Source organism: Ornithorhynchus anatinus, chromosome 8, assembly GCF_004115215.2.
Source record: "Ornithorhynchus anatinus isolate Pmale09 chromosome 8, mOrnAna1.pri.v4, whole genome shotgun sequence".
Taxonomy (NCBI): Eukaryota; Metazoa; Chordata; class Mammalia; order Monotremata; family Ornithorhynchidae; genus Ornithorhynchus; species Ornithorhynchus anatinus.
Window position 1 is genome coordinate 66,247,016 of NC_041735.1, and position 10,361 is coordinate 66,257,376.

General features: G+C 43.6%; 1 non-coding gene across 1 annotated transcript; it reads right to left on the minus strand.

Moving 5' to 3' along the window:
• Positions 1–358: 358 nt before the first annotated feature.
• Positions 359–496, minus strand: LOC114814069. The gene has a single exon (XR_003761811.1). It is a non-coding gene; the product is annotated as a small nucleolar RNA SNORA7 (small nucleolar RNA).
• Positions 497–10,361: the final 9,865 nt, after the last annotated feature.

Below are 10,361 nucleotides of genomic sequence, written 5' to 3' on the forward strand. Positions count from 1 at the left end.
AAGTACAGATCCATAATTTATTTAAATGTCCATCACCCCTCTAAACTGTAAGATTGATTGACAATCAATCGTGTCAACCAACTCTGTTGTATTGTACTCTCCCCAGCATTTAGTATAGCGCTCTACGCACAGTCTTGTCTTATGCCGTCGAGTCGTTTCTAACCCATAGCGACACCACGGACACATCTCTCCCAGAACGCCCCGCTGTCCATCTGCAATTGTTCTGGGAGTGGATCCACAGAGTTTTCTTAGTAAAAATACAGAAGTGGTTGACCATTGCCTCTTTCCATGAGGTAAACTCGAGTCTTCATGCTCGACTCTCTCCTGTGCCGCCGCTGCCCAGCACGGGGGAGTTTTGCCTTGAAGGAGATGGCCTTCCACTCGCTAGCCACTGGCCAAGCTAGGAATGGAATGGACAGGCTTCTGCCTGACTCTCCCTCCCATAGCCAAGACTGGTAGAGGACTGGAAACTCTCCAGGTACAACCCTGAGAGGGGCTACGCACAGTAAACTCTCAATAAAGGGAAGTAAGTGGAAAGTGGAAAGAGCCTGTGCCTGGGAGTCAGAGGGCCCTGGGTTCTAATCCTGATCCTGCCACTTGTCTGCTGTGTGACCTGGGACAACAATTTACTTAACCTCTCTGTGCCTCAGTCACCTCATCTGTAAAATGGGGATGAAGACTGTGAGCCCCATATGGGACATGGAATGTGTCCAGCCCAATTAGCTTGCATCTATCCCAGAGCTTAGAATGATATAACTGGCACATAGTAAGTCCTTACCATCAAAAGATTAAAAATAAAGACAGAGAGAAAGAAGAGAGGAAGAAAGAGACAGAAAGAAAGAAAGAGAAAGAGAGAAAGAAAGAGAGAATAATAATGTTGGTATTTGTTAAGTACTTACTATGTGCAGAGCACTGTTCTAAGTGCTGGGGTAGTTACAGGGTAATCAGGTTGTCCCACGTGAGGCTCACAGTTAATCCCCATTTTACAGGTGAGGTAACTGAGGCATAGAGAAGTGAAGTGACTTGCCCACAGTCACACAGCTGACAAGTGGCAGAGCCGGGTTTAGAACCCATGACCTCTGACTCCCAAGCCCGGGCTCTATCCACTGAGCCACGAGAATGAGAAAGAAAGAGAGAATGAGAAAGAAAGAGATAAAGAATGAAAGAGAAAGAAATATAAAGAAAAAGAGAGAAAGAGAAAGAAAGAGAGAGAGAAAGAGAAAGAAAGAGAGAGAGAAAGAGAAAGAAAGAAAAAGAGAGAAAGAGAAAGAAAGGGAAAAAAAGAAAGAGAAGGAAAGAGAAAGATAGAAAAAAAGAAAGAGAAAGAAAGAGAAAGAGAGAAAGAGAAAGAAAGAAAAAGAAAGAGAAAGAAAAAGAAAGAGAGAAAGAGAAAGGGAAAGAAAGAAAAAGAAAGAGAGAAACAGAGAAAGAAAGAGAAAGGACCTGGGCTCTAATCCCAGCTCTGACACTTGCTTGCTATGTGGTCTTGGGCAAATCACTAAAATTATCTCTCTTTGAGTTATTTCATCTGCAAAATGGATACTCAATATCTATTCTCCCATCTGCTTAGACTGTGAGTCCCAGCTGGGACCGAAGTGTCTTGTATCTACCCCATTGTTTAGTACAGTGAAGCAGCGTGGCACAGTGGAAAGAGCATGGGCTTTGGAGTCAGGGCTCATGAGTTCGAATCCCAGCTCTGCCACTTGTCAGCTGTGTGACTGTGGGCAAGTCACTTAACTTCTCTGTGCCTCAGTTCCCTCATCTGTAAAATGGGGATGAAGACTGTGAGCCCCACGTGGGACAACCTGATTCCCCTATGTTTACCCCAGCGCTTAGAACAGTGCTCTGCACATAGTAAGCGCTCAACAAATACCAACATTATTACAGTGCTTGGCACATAGTAAACCCATAAAAACACCATATGTATTATTAGTTTTATTGTTATAAATGCTTCTGGTTAATAGGGTGATAGGGAATAGGTTGAGAGTTGATAGGTTGATAGTCTGGTTGTTAGAGAAGCAGCGTGGCTCAGTGGAAAGAGCATGGGCTTGGGAGTCAGAGGTCATGAGTTCGAATCCCTACTCTGCCACTTGTCAGCTGTGTGACTGTGGGCACGTCACTTCACTTTTCGGTGCCTCAGTACCCTCATCTGTAAAATGGGGATGAAGACTGTGAGCCTCACGAGGGACAATCTGATTACCTTGTATCTACCCCAGAGCTTAGAACAGTGCTCTGCACATAGTAAGCGCTTAACAAATACCAATATTATTATTATAACAATAGAATTGTGCATTTGTCACAATCTAGAGAGCCTTGGCCACTAGATGGCGATATCTGATTGTCATTGTCGTATGTCATCGAGACCATTTATTTCATGGCAAAGTTGGAAGACGCACAAGTTTTTATTCCAACCAATTTTGTTAAAATTGTTCCCTTCCCGAGCAGGAGAATCGGAGAGAGGCATTGGTGTACTTGTTTTCTTTTCATATATTCCGCCCAGAAAAATTACCATAAGAGAGAAGCATCGGGGCCTAGTGGACAGAGCCCAGGCCTGGGAGTCAGAGGACCTGGGTTCTAATCCCAGCTCTGCCACTTATCCGCTTTGTGACCTTGGTCACGTCACTTCACTTCTCTGGGCCTCAGTCACCTCATCAGTAAAATGGGGGTTAAGACTGTGAGCCCCATATGGGACGTGGAATGTGTCCAACCTGATTAGTTTGCATCTACTCCAATGCCTGGCATATAATGATAATAACGATTATGGTATTTGCTAAGCATTTACTATTGACTAGGCACTGTACTTAACTCAGGGGTGGTTACAAGCAAATCGGATTGGATACAGTTCCTGTATCATGTGGGGCTCACTGTCTCAATCGCCATTTTACAGATGAGGTAACTGAGGCAGAGAAGTGAAGTGACTTGCCCAAGGCCACATAGAAGACAAGTAAGTGCTTAACAGATACCATAAAAATGTCCTCCTTTGCCTCAATAGCCATCATTTTTCAGATATTGAAATACGAAAGCAATCGATCACATTAGAGCAATACTGTTTTAAGACCATTAAATTAATCCAAGACTGTCCTCTTCGAAAAATCTATGTCTGTTTCCTGCTTATAGTTGGCATGACAAGGGCACTGAATAATGAATATCACTGATCCTCAGACACACACACTGTCTCTCAAAAAGTCTCAAACCCCACCAGATTCATGTACCCGGAGGCCCACCCTGTTTGACAAACTAAGCTACTTATACACCTGGAAAAACAAATAGAGTGACACAGATGGGACACAGCTCAAATAGTCCTGAAAATACCCTGACACGGCATAGAGATGTACACAAAAATACCCAACATCACTCGATGAGGGATTGAACCATGATAAAAAACTCCTAAAACAGTCATAGACACTCGCAGACTTTCACAGACACAGACCTAAACTTCCTTATTGAAGTTCTGGTGTATTAATAATAATGATGGTGGTATTTGGTAAGCGCTTACTATGTGCAAAGCACTGTTCTAAACGCTGAGCGGATACAAGGTGATCAGGTTGTCCCACGTGGGGCTCACAGTTTTTAATCCTCATTTTACAGATTGAGGTCACTGAGGCACCGAGAAGTGAAATGACTTGCCCACAGTCACCCAGCTGACAAGTGGCGGAGCCGGAATTCGAACCCATGATCTCGGACTCCCAAACCCGGCCACTGAACCACGCTGCTTCTCTTAGGGGAGTAACTAAGGGAACTCAACCCATTAAATTCAAAAAAGGCTGGGTTCACTTATTAAGTTTTTGATCATTAAGTATTTATTAAGTACTTACTATGCGCTAAGGGTGGGGATAAGTAGCAGTGTTGCCTAATGGATGGGCCTGGGAGTCACAAGGACTTGGGTTCTAATCCCAGCTCCACCACTTGGTTGCTGTGTGATTTAGGGCAAGTCACTTTACTATTCTGTACCTCAGTTCCCTCATCTGTACAGTGGGGATTAGTACTATGAGCTCAATGAGGGACAGGGACGGTGTCCAACCCGATTATCTTATATCTACCCCACGCCTGGAGCAGTGCCAGACACATAGTAAGCACTTAATAAATACCATTAAAAAAAGTAAGTACTAATTCCATCAGACACTGTCCCTGTCTCTCATGTTTATGTAATATCTTGACATCGCAGAGACTTGTCAAGGGACAAAAGGGTCAAACAGGAAGAGACCAGAATGTCCTATTAGTAATAACGATGACTGTGATATTTGTTAAGATCTTACTATGTGCCAAGCACTTTGCTAAGCTCTGGGGTACCTCAAGTGGGACAACCTGATTGCCCTGTATCTACCCCAGCACTTAGAACAGTGCTCTGCACATAGTAAGCACTTAACAAATACCAACGTTATTATTATTACAATACAGCGCGGTCAGACTTAATCCCCGTACCACTTGGGGCTCGCAATCTAAGGGGCAAGGAGAACAGGTATCATTAATTTCCATTTTACAGATGAGATAACTGAAGCACAGAGAGGTTAAGCGACTTGCGCGAAGTCACACAGCGGACAAGTATAACTAAAAAAAACCTCACTGACTTGAATACTTTTCCCCCAAAGACAAACGGATACATATGTCAACATTTCAGTTTTACTGTTCCTTTTCAGGTCTTGTTTGATGTGGATTTTATTTCAGTTGTGTTTTTCACAGTGGACTCTGGAGGCAGAAAACTCTCTAGAATAGCACAGAATCGCTAAGCAACAGATCCTTCGGCTATTTCTTTTGTCTTCAAATCGATCAATGTTTTTCCTCTTGAGAGCTGGCACTTTAAAGTTCCACGGAAGCATTTAAGAAGATGGAAAAAATGGCCCATCAAGGAAATCCCCTACGGGATCATTTACCGCGTAGAGCATTAGAGGAAGTAGGGGGAATGTCATGGGAAATATGAGCAGTGAAGGGAGTTCTTTATTGGATCATGGACAGTTTAGGGTCTGAATGAAATTTAAAGCCAAGGAAATGGTAACGGTAGCCATAGGGTAACTGGATAGTCAAAATTCTCCTCGGCAGAACGGCGAAGAGTCAAAGAAAATGTCTTATGAGCGTAGATTCGGGAGGTGTTGGAATTCATCGGTCAATCACGTGGTGTTTTAGACGGTGTTTCACAACCGTGGCCCGGACTGGTGAGTTCAAAGGAAGAATCTGCAAACGGTGGCTAAAAAGCTCTTACCATCAAACAGCTGTCAAATGTATTAATAATAATGATGGTATTTGTTAAGTCTTGCTATGTGTCAAGCACTGTTCCAAGTGCTGGGGTGGATGCGAGTTAATTAGGTTGAACACAGTCCCTGTCCCACGTGGGGTTCACAGTCTAAATCCCTATTCTACAGATGAGGTAACTGAGGCCCGGAGAAGTTAAGTGACTTGCCCAAGTTCACACAGCAGACACGTGGCGGAGCCAGGATTAGAACCCAGGTCCTTCTGACTCCTAAGCCTGTGCTCTACCCACTGAGTCACGCTAGTTCTCGGTTCTTAAGGTCATATCTCCTCCGAGAGGTCTTCCCCGGCGAAGCCCTCTTTTCCCCGGCTCTGTCTCCCTTCTGTCTTGTCTAAGCTCTTGGATCTGTGACCCCGGAGCATTTGCTACTCACCCCACCCTCGGCCCCATGGCAATTATATACAGCTTTATAAATAATATATCAAACATTATTTACTGATGGTCGTGTCTGTCTCCCCCTCTAGACTGTAAGCTTGTTGTGGGGAGGGCTTGGCACATAATAAGCACCTAACAAGTACTATTATTATTATTATTAGTAAGCAACTAACAAGTACTATCATTATTATTATTATTAAGTCTTTGAAGGGGTGGGCACTTCTAATCAGAGACATATCATCCCCCCAAATGAGTCATTAGATCACGAGTCATGCCATTAATGGAACAAATCAATGGTCAGCAGTACTTTGGTTCTGATAATGGAAATAAGATGCTTAAATTGTCCATATCATTATTGCCTCCTGGACACCCATCCTTATAATTAGAAATAATAATAATAATGTTGGTATTTGTTGAGCACTTACTATGTTCAGAGCACTGTTCTAAGTGCTGGGGTAGACATAGGGCAATCAGGTTGTCCCACGTGGGGCTCACAGTCTTAATCCCCATTTTACAGATGAGGTAACTGAGGCACAGAGAAGTTAAGTGACTTGCCCACAGAAATATGTCATCAAATAGCCCTAATATTCCCTCTTTGTCTTATGTGTTGAGCGCTGGGGCGGATCTTATCAGATCTAGTCCCTGTCCCACGAAGGGCTCACAGAGTAGAAGAGAGGGAAGGTAGTTGTCTTAGCTTTCTCCAGGAGACTTTCATGGACCCCTCTCAATCATGAACTAATCCAATCCCCTCTCAAAAAAAACTACTGCTATTTTCTGCTACACAACTTCCCATCAGAATGAATTCCACGAGCTTACCTCCCGCCTACTGGGTGAAGAAATGTTTTCCGGTGTTTGTTTGGAACCTACCACCCTCCAACTTTAACAATTATCCCTTTTCAATTAGTCAATCAATAGTATTGATTGAGAGCCTGAGTTCCAATCGCAGCTCTGTCCCTTGTCTGCTGTGAGACCTTGGGCAAAGCACTTTCCTTCTCTGTGCCTCAGTTCCCTCATCTGCAAAATGGGAATTCGATCCCTGTTCTCCTTCCTACTTAGACTGCAAGCCCCATGAGGGATTAGGACTGTGTCTGACCTGAGTATCTCATTTCTAACCCAATGCTTATTAAAATGCTTGCCACATAGTAAGAATGAAGAGATATGACTACTATTATTACTATTATTGTTATTATTGCCTACCATCATGCAGAAAATTGTACTAAGCCCATGAGAAGCGTGATCCCTACCTACAAACAAAACAATTAGTTAAGCCATTACTAGGCTCTGTTCTTGGGGCTTTCAAAGGATACCGAAATAAAACCGGAAGCTCTCCGAGGGCCGGAATCGTGTCTAATCGTGTCAATTTGATTGTTCTCTCCCAAATGCTTAGTTCAATGATCTACAACTAAACAATTATTAAATACTATTAATTAAAAAAGGCTGGAGATAATTACACCTGGGAGAACCTGCTTGCTTTCTAGGTAGACTGGATAGAAAGATTCATACATTCATTCATTCAATTGTATTTACTGAGCACTTACTGTGTGCAGAGCATTGTACTAAGTGCTTGGAAAATACAATTCAGATATTTTTCCCTCACTGTCGCTATCATTTACAGTTCAGACGGTCATTCTGAGATGAACACAAGAGTGTACAGTAAACACATCTCGAAGTTCTTCTGGATGAGGCAAATCTATTAATTTGCCTTGTTGGTTAGTTCATTAATCTCTAGCTTAGATGAAATTCAAGGTCATGACAAAACTAAAAGACTTGGGAGATGAGCATGTTTGGATCTAATAAGTTTAAAGAAGTGTTTTTGAAAGCCAGGATTTTAATAGAAAATGAGTAGATTTTTGCAAATGTGTTTGGAAGGGTGCTGAAAACTTACCCAAATTTCAGTCATTCAAATAAGAATGATACTCCAACGAAAGGGTGGAATTGCCCTTCTTATTTGTGTGATACTAACGTTCAGTATTTTTCCAACAGATGGGAATAATGACAGTTCATTAAACAATCTCATTCTATTACATTTCTTTAGCTCTTTCCAGCGTGTGTCAAACGCCATTGGATATTATGGATCATTAGTCGTCATAAATATTATCACTGAAACACTCCATTTAATCAAATTTCAGATGAATAACATTATTCTTATTTTCCACTTACATTATCTGAAGTCAATGCTAAACACGTTCAAAAAAAAGTGCTCTGAGACCAATCCTTGTCTTATGCTGTCGAGTCATGTCTGACCCATAGCGGCACCACGGACCCCTCTGTCCCAGAACGGCCCGCTCTCCGTCTGCGATCGTTCTGGTAGCGGATCCAGAGACTTTTCTTGGAAAAAATCTGGAAGCGGTTGACCACTGCTGCCTTCTGTGCAGTAAACTAGAGTCTCCTCCCTCAACTCTCTCCCGTGCCGCTGCTGCCCATCACGGGGGAATTTTGACTAGAATCAGACGGCCTGCCACTCGCTAGCCACTGGCCAAGCTCGGAATGGAACGGACAGGCCTCTGCTTGACTCTCCCTCCCGTAGCTGAGACTGGTAGAGGACTGGAAACTCTCCAGGTGCCACCCTGAGGGGGGAGAGACCAATCCTACCTAGCAAAAAAAGCAATTTAGACACTATCAAACGGACAATCGTTGCATCATGGCCTAGTGGATAGAGCACGAGCCTGGGAATCAGAAGGACCGGGGTTCTAATCCCAGCTCTGCCGCATGCCTGCTGTGTGACCTTGGACACGGCACCTTACTTCTCTGGGCCTCAGCTACCTCTTCTGTAAAATGGGGATTGAGACTGAAAGCCCCATATGGGACAGGGACTGTGTCCAACCTGATCTGCCTGTATCCACCCCAGCGGTTAGTCCAATGCCTGGCATATAGTAGGTGCTTAACAAATACCATAACAATAATAATAATCACTGGTATTTACTGAACATTGACTGGGCACGGATAACTTGAGAGAGCAGAGTGCAACAGAGAAAGTAGACATGATCCCTAACCTTGCTTAGTGGCAAGATCCCAGGCTTCGGAGTCAGAGCCCATGGGTTCTAATCCCGTCCCCGCCACTTATCCGCTGTATGACCCTGGGCAAGTCACTTAACTTCTCCGTGCCTTAGTTCCCTCATCTGTAAAATGGGGATGAAGACTGTGAGCCCCACGTGGGACGACCTGTTAACCTTGTATCTACCCCAGCGATTAGAACAGTACTTGGCACATAGTTGGCGTTTAACAAATACCATCATTATTAAGGAACTTACCCTCTAGCAGGGGAGACAGACATTAAAATAAATTACAGTTAAGAGGAAGCAAAAAAGCTGCGGGTTATGTACAAAATTCTGTGAAGTTGGATTGAGTATGTAATTGTGTAGGAGCTAGGGGCACTGGTGACACAGGAGGGAGAGGCAGGAGCAGAAAGGAGAAGCAGCATGGCGTAGTGGATAGAGCACGGGCCTGGGAGTCAGAAGGACCTGGGTTCTAATTCTGGCTCCTCCACTTGTGTGCTGCATGACCTTGGGCAAGGCACTTCATCTGGTTACTCCACTTGTCTGCTGCATGATCTTGGGCAGGGCACTTCACTTCTTTGTGTCTCAGTTATCTCATCTGTAAAATGAGGATTGAGACTGTGAGCCCCATGTGGGACAGGGACCGGGTTCAACCTTATTCACTTATATCCACACCAGTGCTTAGTACAGTGCCTGGCTCATAGTAAACGCTTAACAAATACCATTATTATTATTATCACTGAAGCGAGAATAGGGTGAGGAAGTGAGAGAGTAGTCCGGGAATGCTTTGGGCCCATTCCTGTCCATGTGTACAGTGAAGCCTGCCAGAGTTATCATTTAGTACAGTGTTCTGCACACAGTAAATGCTCAATAAATACCATTGATGATAAAAGTGGATTCATTTTGCCTTTTCCTCATTCGTCACCTGAATGGCCCAGAAAGTAGATTCCAGTCTTCACTTTGCCACCAATAAACCCAGTCTTGATTTAACTGGACTTGTGTGTTGAATATGGAGTTTAATATTTTTCCTCTATCATTACCAGTCATATTTATCGAGCGTTTCCTGTGTGCAGAACACTGTATTAAGCCCTTGGAAGAGTACGATACAACATCGTTGGTAGACACTTTCCCGGCCCGCCACGAGTTCACAGTCTTGAGGGGGGAAGCATTGATTATTGGGCATTGATTGAGAATAAAAATATACAATGGAACTCAAAGGCTATTTTATTTTAGATATTTTGTGAAACAAATGCATAGTCTTCATACCTCAAGTGTTGGGCAAAGCCATCTTCTTTTAATGGTATTTGTTAAATGTTTACTATGTGCCAGGCACTGTACTAAGCGATAGGGTAGACCCAAGATAATCTGACAAGGAGTCAGAAGGATCTGAGTTCTAATCCCAGTTCCCCAACATGTCTGCTGTGTGATCTAGGGCAAGTCACTTCACTGCTCTGAGCCTCAGTTCCCTCCATCTGTAAAATGGGGATTAAGATTGTGAGTCCCATGTGGGACAACCTGATTACCTTGTATCTACCCCAGCGCTTAGAACAGTGCTTGACACATAGTAAGCACTTAACAGACACCATTATTATTATTATTATCAATAATAATTAATTCCTGCCCCAGACTTGGGGCGGGCATCTGATCTGGAATAGAACAGTTAGGAACCACAAAAACACTCTTTTCCCCTGCTCGATTCCCTTATCCCTGGGAGCCAGTTGCTTTTCATTCCTGCCCAGAAATGA